A 13,080-nucleotide genomic window follows, 5' to 3' on the forward strand; every position below is an offset into this window, starting at 1 on the left:
ATAAGTGTGGACTGAGTCAATAGCAAAGGTCAGTTACTCTTGACCTCAACTGCTCCTTTTTCTCTTGATTCCCCACTTCACAACATGTGCTTTTGAATTATAATTATTTTTTGTTTCAATAAGGGAGCTCTGAACTCTGAGCTCTACTAAAGTTGTCACCAAATGTAATAAGTAATGGATCATCAGTAAAGGGATATAGGACAAGGTGGCACACTCATAAAATCAATGTTGCGGTGGGAAATATCCTCCACCTACTTACAGAATAGTTCTGCCAAACACAAACCATGCTCTTTGATTCAACGATTAGAAATAGTCCATGGACTATACAAGCACCTTTTTTCATGCATAATACACACAAACCATGTTTTGTCCTGTATTACAGATGTATAATTAATAATCTGCAACTTCTTTCAATCATGGATTGAGTACTTAAGTCAAATATCAAGAAAAAAAACACAAAACATTCTGGCTTCTCCATTATGATGATATCCTGTTTTTCTCTGTTCCACAGAAAATACAATCTCTTTGGGTTTTAGATTGACAGCTGTGCTGTGAAGCTGTATTGAAGCAAATAAGGACTCTAAAATAAATCAAATAAAACCACCTAACAACAGGTGTCAGGCAATTTTTTCTGTATGGGAACTGTTCTTGGTCTCACGTAATTATGCTTCCGCTTTTGAGGATACAAGAGAACAGTTTGATGCTAATTTGAGTCACAATGGACTATGGCTAGCGGTTCTGTGATGCTGTGCTTAGGCACAACAGTGCGTTAAACTAAATTCTAACAGAAGCATGCTAACATTCTCACAATGACAATGCTAGCATGCTGATGTTTAGCAGGTATAATGTTACCAAGTTGATTGTGTTAGTTAGAAGTGTTAGCATTCTAACATTAGCAATTCAGGGCAAAACAGTGGCTGATGGGCATGCAATTCATTTTGCAGGTATGTAGACATTAACCTAGTCCAAGGACAAATTGTCCAAAAGAAAATGGAACTCTCAAAATCTGGCAGAAACACATGGTCATTTACCCACCTCCTTGCCTCCAACTGAGGATTAGAAATAAAAATAAGTAGTAAAATTAATATATAAATCCTTCCATCAAGCTGTTGTCACTGCAGCCTCGCCATCCCACACCTAAAAACTGTGAATCAACCTCGCTGAATCAGAAAGAGAGAAAGAGAAATGTAAACAGTAAAAGAGCTCTCCTCCATCCAAACAGAAGGTCTCATTTTAGCCATGAACATATTTGTTAAAAAGTATTCAGTTGTTGCACCACTGAAGCTGGGCAGATAAGTGGAAGTGCGAGGACACTTTTTTACCAGTTTAGAGAGGTGTTCTGTGTGCCGGAAGGAAATACCACAGGTTACATTAACTGTACGGAGGTGCCTTCAAGTCGACAGTGATGGATTGTTTGGGTTTTAGAATGAACGTTAAGTGTAGCTGGCTGTCACAGTGTGCAGTGTTTTAGAGTGAACCCAAATTTGTGTGCACTTCAGGAGAGCTCAAAGGCAGTGACCCTGCTGCCACTAAATGGGCATATACAGTATAAGAATGCCACTACTGCCTGAATCATTTTGAGTTCACAGAAATGCAAAACAGGTTTAATCAAACCTCCATGTGAATCTTGACACTTAATCCAAGACCCCTATGGCCATAAGTAATGTGACTAATGTGCAAGTAAGTAACTATGGAGTACTATGTGTCACTAAAACACATCTGATGCAGGGCCATGAGCCATGGCATGCATCCATCATCCCGGCCCGGCTTCCTGCCACAGACATTAACCCAAAGTGACCTCCACTGAGGCCGGGTGAGGATTTAATGTGTCCTGAGGGCCACATTGGACCCTGGCATTAAGTTGTTATGAGGACCCTTTAGGAAAGTGGGGGGCTTTAGGGTGAAGACACAGTACACACTATTAACCACTTCTGATCCTGGATTATTGCCATGTCAGACTGATGCTGGTTATCACACACACACACCCGGGCAAAAGGGACGGCTATTATGTACCGAGGTTAGCTTGTCACAGGAGGTGCTGTAATTGAACACAGTCCGTGACAACAAAAGGCTGCACTCAGTCTTCTTTTCAGAAGCACAGAGCGAATTTCCCGGACAAAGAAACTAAATCTGAAGCAATCACTGCGACTGCAACCCTTCTGATGTAATTCACATTATGATCGGAGGCTCAATCCTAAAACCAACAACCCCCCTGGTAGTTACTGGAGGAATCTTCATGCTGAATCACCAATAAATCATTTCTAAACAAACACTTGTCCTTGTGTAAGAAAAGGAATCATTTGTGAGCACATCAGTGTCACTCATGAATGATTCAAATGTTCCCTCATGGGTAAGGAAAGGTAGGGTAGTGGCAGCCCAATGCTCACAGAAGTCGAGTTTTGTCATAATTGTTGCTGAAAATAATGACAGTTCCCTCCAGCAGTTCATGCTGTGAGCATTATTCCTCTCTCCCCCTTATTTACGGTCTTTGGGCGTGTGTTTCCTCTTGATAACCAGGATGTGGGGGAATGAGATGTGTTTATTTTTAGCAATGAAAAGTGTGTCTTGAGCTCCAGGGCTGCACCTCTGAGGCATGCAGGCATGTCTGTCATGAATAAGAATGAGTGGTAGCGGTAAAGATCTGTGTTCCAGAAGTGCTCCATGAATTGAAGGCGTACTTTTTAATGATGTGAAAATGAAAAAACTGTCTCTTAGAACTTTGAAAAGCAGCCAAGACAGCATAACAGACAAAAAGTGCCATAATGAAAAGAAAATTAGAGACTGCAGTCAGTTATTGGCCTGGATTTATATTTTAAGGTTTAATATGGCAGGATCCGGTCTTGTTATGGCGATGTTTCCTAAGCTTCATTAAATTTTTGAAGCTAAACTTTTGGTGCTCTGAGCATACAGTATGTGTTTATGTCGCCACCAGGTCTTAGCCCGACTGAAGGCAATGAATTCTGGCCCGGTGGGAAATCTGTCTTGCTCAACTCATATTGGGTTCACCTGAGGTGCGTTGAGCTAATAGAGCTAATTGCTAATAGAGCTGCAGATAGAGTGGTCACTAAAGTACTATATTCCAAGTCCCAAATTGTGGATGTACATATACTCAAATACTTTATTATTATAACTTTATTTATTATTAAAAACACTGTATTTGGTACATTACTGGTGATATTGTGGGTTTTCACATGAGCTGTGAGGTTTGTCATTAGGGGAAGCCGAGTAGAACAGAGAAGAAGAAAATAAACCCTTTTTCCTGCTGGCAGACTTGCTTTTGAGAATAAAATGTCTTTTCCCAGTGCTACTGAGTCAAATATCTGGCTAAATGAAGAGGCTGCAGAGCGTGATAATATGATTTTGGTGCAGGCCCGTGAACTAGAGAGCAAAAACACAAAGTGAAAAGTAGTCTTTGGCAATGAAACCAGCACATCCTTGAATCGAGTAAAAAAATAGCCTCAATGTTCTACTGTAGAATGTGTGTTGTGTTTATTATCTAGTCATGGTGATTCAGTGTCACTGAAAGACTTACTGTCTGTCATGGGGCACAGAGGACCTATTTTATAAAAGGGATTGGGCTTCTCAGTGACCTCAAGCTGTTTGAACTTATCAAGTTGTAAACAATGCACTACAATAAACTGATGAGCACTATTTCATCTAGCTACAGCCCTCCTTGTTTTACAAGCCGCTCTGCTGGCACAATGTCAAATGCCAATGGCGTCAATTCAGTTGAAATGATAAGAGACAACCCTTTTGTGAAATCTCACAAAAATAAAAAACGCTGGTGAAAAGGAGACAACTGCTCCAGCAAGAAAAAGAAAAAAAGAGGGGGAACATTAAGCGGAAATTCAGATGGGTGAAAATAGGAGGGTTCATGATTCACCCATGCTGCAGCCTGACGGTAGCCATCAGTCTTATCCTCTTCCTATCTATTCTTCTGAGCGCTCTGAGACTATACATAGCAACAGTGTGCTCGCTATCCAGTAGCATGTCAGTGCATCATCCCATACAATATATCTGGCCCTGTTAAGCCAAGCGAGCAAGCGGCAATAAACTTGGTTTATTATCAAAAACCCAATGCAGGGCTTACATTCAGAGAGTTTGAAGGTGCTGTGTAACCACTAGCATCTCTAAAGTGCCATCATGTTAGACAGGGATGATTTATTTCTTTGGGGGTCCATACACATGAGACCCCTTTATCATTTAGGCCAGGGCTGACTAAGAAGAAATGGCCAGCAGAAGCATGATGTGAAACAATTACATTGGTGGATCAACAAGGGAATTTTTTGAGTCTTATTACAGTAATTGGTTCTTGTTGCAGAAAATTCTGAAGAGTTCCTGTCTGGCTAGGTGGAACAAACTGGAGAGAAAACCCCACCTCTGCCCCTGAGTGTGTGTGTTTGTTTGAAGAGGGATGGGAACAGAAAGGAAGAGAAAGAGGTAGTGAAGGAGAAAGATAGTGAGAGGCTCCCAGAGGTTAGCTTTGGGGTTTAAATAAGCAGCTCTGAAAGAAGTAGAGCCCAGAGGGAGAAGACCACAGCACTGATGACCACAGGAGTGTGAGATAGGGGACACAATCATATTAAGAAGAGGACAAAGGCAGGGCACATGAAAGTGAAAGAGAGATGAACAGTATGTACTTAGTTAAAATGATTTGTCATTGACCAGTCTCAGTATATTGAAAACCTCCCTGAATGTTGTTGGATGTTTGGTTTTGATTAAGTAGACAGTTGTGCGATATTAACCAGCAAAAATAAATCTAAATTGCCAGTTTGAGTTACATAATGAAATAATATATTTAAAATATGTGAAAATGAGGGAAATTAGAGAAAGAGCAACGTACACAAGAGATCATAATCACAATGGACTGGTGCACAATTGTAGGACTTTCCTTTCTGAATGCAAATGGTCAATTACAGCTGACACTGAATTATGACCCTTTGCTCCATTTTTACAATGCTTCAAATAAATGTTTTCAGATTGGTCATAAATATTTGAATCAAGTATTCTCTGTGTGAAAACTTCATATTGTTTAATAGCCCAGTATCAGAGGATGCACCTCAAAACAGATACTTTTTTAATATTTAGGCACTTACTGATGTGTGACAGCATGGTAACTAATACAAACATAATAGCAAACAGTATACGTGTATTGTGATCTAAAAGTTTTTTTGTACCACCATGAATAAAACTGAACCAACAAAAAACACAATATATTGTAAAAATATAAAAGGGTCTCAACAAACTATGCCAAACAACTCGCAAAGATAACAATTTGAAAACCTCAATCGCTGTAAGATTTAAATTGTGGTAAACATGTAGTATGCAGAGAATCTACTGAATCTGACCAATCAGCAAACTACAGCGATTGTTTAGAACAGTGGTTCTTGGTAGAAAAAGGAACACTTTCATGTCTTTTGAGATGATAAAGCAGGTCTAGGTGCTATATAAACATTCTGAAAGTTTTAGACCACTCAATCAACAGAAGAAGTGCACACAGCCCATATTCAGATAAGACAGTTGTGATGTCAAAGGCTTTGTCATACTTAAAACATGACTTTGCTTTCTGATTTCTTCATTCCTGCCAAACGTTTGTCAATCTTGTACATTGTTGTTTTGTCTAAATATTTGCCTTGCAAGCATCAGATCCAAACTAGTTTGGTAATTGTTTCGTCGTGACTAGTGAGTATTTTAAAATTATGGAAACTAATCCAAAGTGAAAACATGCCATACTTGTTCTTACCACTGCAAAAACCTATCCAGATGGAGTGTTTAGCATATAACCGCCAGTATGAAATGAGAGCTGAACGCTGTCTGCATCAGAAGCAAAGTGATGACACCTCCCTCCACCAATTTACAGCCCCTGGGAGCTTTCCTCGTAATGAGACTGTTCGCACGCTGACGGTCAGTGGATCTTGTTATCACCCCAAGCGTCCAATAAAACCACATGAGCTACAGTGAAGTTAGACGCAGCAATGAATTCAAAAGTATCACTCTCATTTTATTGACCGTATTCCGCCTCAGCACATGATGCTCATGGGTGATAACGATACAAATATTTGGAGATTAATTCATCAGTGAGTCATCTCACTGAAAAACAATATGTATTGCATTTTTGCCAACAGGCTCTCACTGTGTTTTTTTAAATGAGTCATAAATGGGAACGTTTTATCATCTAATACATTCCCCTCTGAGTTGGTTCAAACTTTACCCAGTGTTTCTGCTGCTCATCAGTCTTTTGCCTGGAAAGCTCTTTCCCTTCTCTATCCCGGGATTCCATGAGCAAAGCTGCTCTGTATGCGCTCCCCTGCAACCATTACAGCCAAACCTGGACAGCTGCTCAGCTGGGAGACACATGCACGCGCACAGGCATGCACGCATGTACGCGCACACACACGCACACACACACACACACAATCTTAGCTGTCCATTGTGTTTGATGATGACACTTGCTCCAGGGATGGGGGTGTGAGGGGGGTGGGTTCAGCGACCTTGCCGCTGGTGCCACTTCTCGTGGGCGTTGAGTCCGATCCTTGAGCTGCACACTCGTCCGCATATGGTGCAGGCAAAAACCAGATGCCAGGGTTGCACCAACCGCCCGCTGGTATTTCTTGATGCGCCTCTCGGATGGTTGGTCTTGGTTGGTTTGGTGTATTTGAGGGACTGCAGTGGCACAGGTGACCTGCCAGGCTTATTTGTCGAGTGCCAGATATTCAAGCTGCGTGAGGGGGATGTTTGCTCGCTTTAGGAGGTCCTTGGTATAGTCCTTAAAGTGCCGCTTTTCCCTCCAGCGGAGCGCTTTGTGCCCATTAGTTGACTGTAGCGGACTTGGCGGGGCAGGCAGTGATCAGGCATGTGTATGGTGTGCCCTATCCGGCAAAGATGTTTTCGGGCCACCGCTGCTTCCATACAGATTGAGTCAGTGTTGCTTAGGATGTCTGTATGGGGGATTCTTTCTTCCCAGGACAAACTGAGGATCTTCTCTAGGCACCGGATATGGAAGCCCTCTAGATTGCTGATGTTCTGGCGATATGGGGTCCATGACTGTACCCCATAAAGCATAGTGGAGAGACATACTGCATTGTAGACAGCAACTGTTCTTCAGGTTACAGTTTTTAAAAACATTGTTGCATAGGCGTCCAAAAGATTATGAGGCTTTATTTATCTGGGTGTGTATTTTTGTGTCAATTGAGCACTATGAGGACAAAGTGGAGCCGAGGTAGGTAAAGCGGTCTGCTGTTTTAAGTGGAAGATTCTGGGGTGTGGGGACGGGGGTGGTGAGATGGGACATGACCTGTTGTCATGTCAGAGTATGTTAAACAGCACTGGAAAAGCCTTGCTTCACCTCAAAAACTCTCACTGGAGTTCTCTTGTGAGCACTCTGGCGTGCATCCCCTCATACAGCTGCTGTAAGATGCTGCGCACACACGCGCACACACAGAAACCAACTTCTGCTACGGCTGCTAAAGGTTTCTCACTAGTTCTTTCTGGGAAGGTGCCTGTATATTAACGTTCTCATTACTGTAGCCAATGATTTTGGCGTTCCCGGTGACTCAGAGGTGGATCGATGGCAGCAGAGTGTGAGAAAGAAAGAGGTGTTCTATTTCAATCTCCAGAACAGAAACATCCTTACACATTTGTCATACCAGCACTAAAATTGAAGCAAGATTAGATGGCATGTAATATCTGAGCCAGTGTCAGCTATCTGCCACAACTTTCTCTCGTGACCTTCTTCATTATGTTGGCCTAATACGATTTTATATTTCACTGTCTTACTTGAAGGGTCTCCCTAAGCCATTAAATGTACTGAAGGATAATATTAAGTAAAAAAATATCAAAGCAGGGTAAAAAAGCTTTTTAAAAGTGTGTTGGGTGCCGACGAGTGATGGTTTTTGGCTCTGTGTGTGTGTGTCTGCGACTCAAAAGAGAATAAGGCGTTGATAAAGCTGAGAGAGCAATTTTGGTTACTTGATGATAAGCTCAAAAGATTGACTGCATGCTGCACTTTTCCTCATTGCCTGGTGAAGGAAAAAAAAGCTCTGTTAAATAGCATGGTTTTCTTAATCCCACACTGGGCAGCTGCAGGCAATCTTCAGATGTTATATTTTCTTCTCACTCTCCCTGCTCGCTCCCTCTCGTTCTCTCTCAGATGGCTGTTAGTGACATAAAGCTACTGCTTTGCCATCATTTCAAACATTAAGCCCCTGGAACGTAGCGTAAGGGCTGGAATCCGCGCTGCAATCCAATGTTGCACTATTGGCCGTCAGGCTGCTTGGCTACTTGACTGTGTACAGTATGGTGTATGGAGCACAGCCAGGTCTGCTGGCCAAGGCAGGTAAAGCCGCAGTCCAAGATCTGACTGAGAGACACGACTTGTGTCAAAGGCCAAACAGTTGAAAGCAGAAACTGCAGCTTTGTGAAGTTTAAAACACACAGTACTAACAGGGATAGTCAGCTACGCACTTAACAGATTCTGCTATTTACTTTAGCAATCAGTGTGTTACAAAAACCGAAATTGTATGTAGATGGGACTTGTGCAGAGAGAATCGGATCATAGTTGGAAAACACCATTCTAATGGTTATCAGACCTTTGAGGGCTAAAGTTTCTAGGAGACTGTCAACTGTTGTGTGCTAATTATTAGAAACTGGAACATCCTAACCCACGAATGTTGACCCAAATGTTTTCCCCCTTTTTAACAAGCCAACATAGCATTGGTTATGCATTTGTCCCTCTAACATAACAATTCTGAGGACTTATCGGAAGCTATGGAAATTAACTTTCACTAATGGAAGTAAATTGGCTGAGCTTGCAAACATTCAACTGATTCCAGTTGTGGTGATGGCACATGACTAGACCGTCACAAGCACAGCGTTGGGTAGTCCAGTAACCTCAGGGCACCATACATCACTCTGTAATTCCAATCACGACATAAGGTTACTATAGTGCAGAGCCACAGCAACGTGAATGAGTCAATAATAAATAGGACTTTGCATTGGCAGTCTATGTGGTTTCAACTGTAATGTTACAAACAATTTTTAGTGCTATCCAAACATTTCACCAATCAAATTGCCAGTATGGACACACTTCAGTTGAAAAGTACACTTCAAACTGCAGAACATTAATGTAGGGGGGTGTTTTCACTGTAAAACAATAATAAAAGTTACATTTCTTTCTTTTGGATTTTGGGAAAAACACCAACGATAGATAGGGCCCTACTTTAACAATCTAAGCGAACGGCGTGACTCGCATGGCGCAGGTGCGTTATAGGGCGTGTTCAAACTTTGCTAGTTTGACGGTGGGAAAAAGGTTCTGTGCCCCCGGTTCAAATGGGTTGTACTTAGTATTTTCATTAATTCATAGGTTTTGTTTTTGGCGTAACATGCACTAAACCAAACAGTATGTCATCCCCCATTCCCTTTAAAAGCCAGGCGCGTTTGTAACACGGCGCATTGCTATTATGATGCCGGATTTGCACCGCAATATTTTTTATATGTAATGGATGTTTGTGTCTTGCTGCACTTCCGTGGGTGTGTAACAAGCATAGTGTGCGTGCAGTGCATACGCTCTCTCTATATTGGACACTGACCTTGGCTAGCGGTCTGGCATGCATCCTGTTTGTCTAGCCAACATACAATGTAATTGAGTTTCTGAAAATTAAAAATCCATGCTGACCAATTCAATATGAGACAGATTTTCCTGGCACAGGGGGAATATGCATTAGGGTGTAATGATATTACCTACAGTAAACGTAACTCTAAGACTTCCTCCCCTCTCCTAAAGAAGTGACTGGGGCCTTGAAAAAATCCTGTGCTTGAATATGGTGAGGTTGAGCAACACCACAACATTATTGAGAGAGCCAGTGTTGATACAGTGCAGTTTGTGGCCGAGGCTGTAAATATAGAGGGACGTATATAACAACTCTAAAGAGCTTGGTGCTTAATGGATTACAGTTCAGTACATTGACCTGCGCAACATGTAGAGGCTTTGATGCCAAAACATTCATTTACCAGGGTTGGTTGAGGGGGCACCAAGGAAATATGAAAAACATTATAACAGCAATATGAGACCACCACACTGACTCCTTATGTCTCTTACCATATTTTCTCATTTATCAAATTTTATTGCTTTCTTATTTGTTCATCAGACTTCAGAATGCAACCTCCAACTCAAATGCCTCTTAGAACATTACATTCATGTACTACTAATTTTCAACTGCAAATGTTTTGATATCAACTTAATGCAGCCTAGATTGTTTTTACCAACATAATGAGGAAACATTGTTTCTGAATGTCTGCCAAGTCACAAAACGTTTAAATTTAACTGCTAAATGTTTGATACATTACATTAATAATAATACATTTGATTTGAATACAATATCTGCTCTTTTTAAGTAAAGGATGATTACACTTTGTTATAGTGATGTTTACAGCAAAAGATCGTGGTCTTGGTTGAATAACAAAAAAGTGAATAGTGACTTCAAAGACAAGACTGGATGAATTTACTTTTTTAACATCAGATTAAAACAATTTATCCAGAACATCCAGCCCAACCATCTCTGCAGAATTCCCATTTGGCAAAAAAACGGATAGATGTCTTCAATGAACTAAGCCAGCGAATATAATCCATGCAGCAGTCATGTGTCCCACCAAAATGCACACAGCAAAACAGATTAGTTGCATATAGATGTAATTTCTAGAAGAGGGTTTGCCCACTCACCCTTTACTTTCTTCACTCTCCTTTGTCCTCCTTGATGCATCCCACACACTTCACCTCCCTCTACTCATTTTCTCTCTCAACCTTTTTTTTCTCTCGCCTTCACAATGAGGTTTGTGGCCTCGGTGAAGGTTTGGTTAATGATGAAATGCTCCCTCTCACATTTGCTGTCAGTGAGTGAACCCATCCATGAATCAACTGAAGGATGGGGCTCTCTTTTTGACTCAAAAACAGCTGTGATTTCCTTGTCCCCACATGAGTAATGCAAAAATGAGGCTGACACCATGTGTCAGAGCTTGACTAGAATTATGTTTGAATTTTCATTAAAGGTTGTGTATTCTTGGGGTACGACTCTTCCTAATAATTTCAGTTTTGTGGTTTGTCTTAGACTTTTCAATAATGTTTATGACCTGTCTATTAAAGTGTACTCCTTGTCCTTGTCCTATAATGGCTATTACTCAGTAATGTCATCTCATTTTTCCTCTGTCTAGCATAAAGGTTTCGTTAATCTAATGTCCTGGTGCTTCCTCGTTTGGGTAACTTTGTCTCTCCACAGTGTGGAGCCATACCTTCTCGTATATCATTGCAATTTAGAGCATGGCCCATTTTACCCAACAACCCAAAGCAAGCAGTAATTGATCAATCTTAAAAAGAAAATAACTATACCTTTGGCTTTCCTGTATCTAAACAACAAATATTCTACAAGAAGACGCTAACTGAGTAGCCGTGTCTTCAGCATTTCAAGATCTTATGTGGATTCTGTATTGTATGAAAGAAATATGCTTGGAGAATACTGCTGCGTTAGCGTTAAAATTACTCAGTAAAAGCTTCAAAAGAAACGAACATGGAATAACACATTCTTTTAAACTACACCAGGACTTGGTAACAATTACTCACTGAAGAAAATCCCTTGACACCCCCTAAAATCATAAAACAGTGTCCAATAATCTTTTATGTGTTGGAGTGTGTTATTTTGTGACTATATATTATGAGATATGGGCTGAGGGTCCCAGCAGGACATGTTGCCCCTGGCTCAGCACAAAGACAAAGGGACAGGATGTGCAAATGTGCATTTTTGCACTTCAAACTGGCTCTATCTTTCTCCCTCACAGCATCACACACTCTTTCTCTGTCTCTACCGCAGGACAGCAACTACCTGCAGGCAATATGTAAGTTAGATGGGCTCAATTCTTCTCTGACAATTCTCAGAGAAAGACACAAGCATAAAGATCAGGGCTGGGTGTTTTATTTAATTTTAGACACAAGTGATAATATGATATCTCAATTTTAACAAAGACCACTATATGAAACCCATTGTATTTTTTTTTTCTGTGAGAAGATTAAAGCTGCACTACTCACATTTAGTGTTTAAAACCAAGAAGCGCTATAGACACAGTTTCTCTCTATCTATCCAGGGCTGATCTCTTTCTGTTTCTAGGGACACCATTCATCTCCCTGTGGCTCTGCAACCCTGATGCCTTGTGCAACATGGAGCAACATCATGGAGGTGCCTCGGGAGCGTTCTTCTTCCCAGCACACATTCCCCATCCTTCCCTCAGGCCTGTCCAACCTCCGCTCTCTGCCGGTCTTAGTGGGAAGGTCACAGGCACACAGTTATCACGCTCGATTTGATTACAACTTAATTCAATCAAGTAAAGCAAAGAAAGCACTATCGATTTTTGAAACATAGAAAAAAGCTTACTTGGCTTAGAGACATATGGCTGATTCCTGGACAAGGTTAAGTCCAGAGGGAAATATCATGTCTGTTACTGAGCCTGTCACTGAACATGTTCATGGGTTATTACTAGATTCACCCCTATCACTGCAAAATGTAACCAAAGCTGTCAGCTCCTGTTTTTTTTACAGGCCATTTCAGGTCACGGTAGACTCACATTAACCCAACAACAAACAATAGATGAAGCACTTGAGCAATAATAACCAGCTATAGCTGAAGAGAGGGACTGATAAAGAAATGATCATCCCTAAAATGTAGTCCATGCAAAGAGAATAACTCTGGCTTGAAGTATGAAATGGATGGAGACTTATGGAAATTATTTGCATTTGGCAATGGAGAATGAGACGAGTGTGTGAGATGAGATTAGTGCATGGACACTAATGGAATGATATGTGTACACAAATTGTAACATTTAGTGAAATGTGAAGCAAAAGCAAGTGTGGTCAGTCAGCACAGCCGTGTCCTTTAGCCTTCATGCTGTCAGTCAGGTCCGTAAGGGTAACCTGAAGTGCATAAAAATGGCCACCTCCTTGGGTATTTTTGTGACCAACGTCACACTGCAATGCCCTGTTCACTTGTGACAGTTTGTGTGCTGGGCAGTTGTTGAATGCATTACAATGTGGGGCCTTAA

At 41.2% G+C, this 13,080-nt stretch overlaps 1 protein-coding gene across 7 annotated transcripts in view; it reads right to left on the bottom strand.

The window, feature by feature from the left end:
- The window catches only part of dlgap2a (discs, large (Drosophila) homolog-associated protein 2a), a 143,003-nt gene that overhangs the window by 57,629 nt on the left and 72,294 nt on the right, over positions 1 to 13,080 (bottom strand). The gene's annotated exons all lie outside the window — the stretch shown is intronic.

Source organism: Etheostoma cragini, chromosome 20 (genome assembly GCF_013103735.1).
Source record: "Etheostoma cragini isolate CJK2018 chromosome 20, CSU_Ecrag_1.0, whole genome shotgun sequence".
Taxonomy (NCBI): Eukaryota; Metazoa; Chordata; class Actinopteri; order Perciformes; family Percidae; genus Etheostoma; species Etheostoma cragini.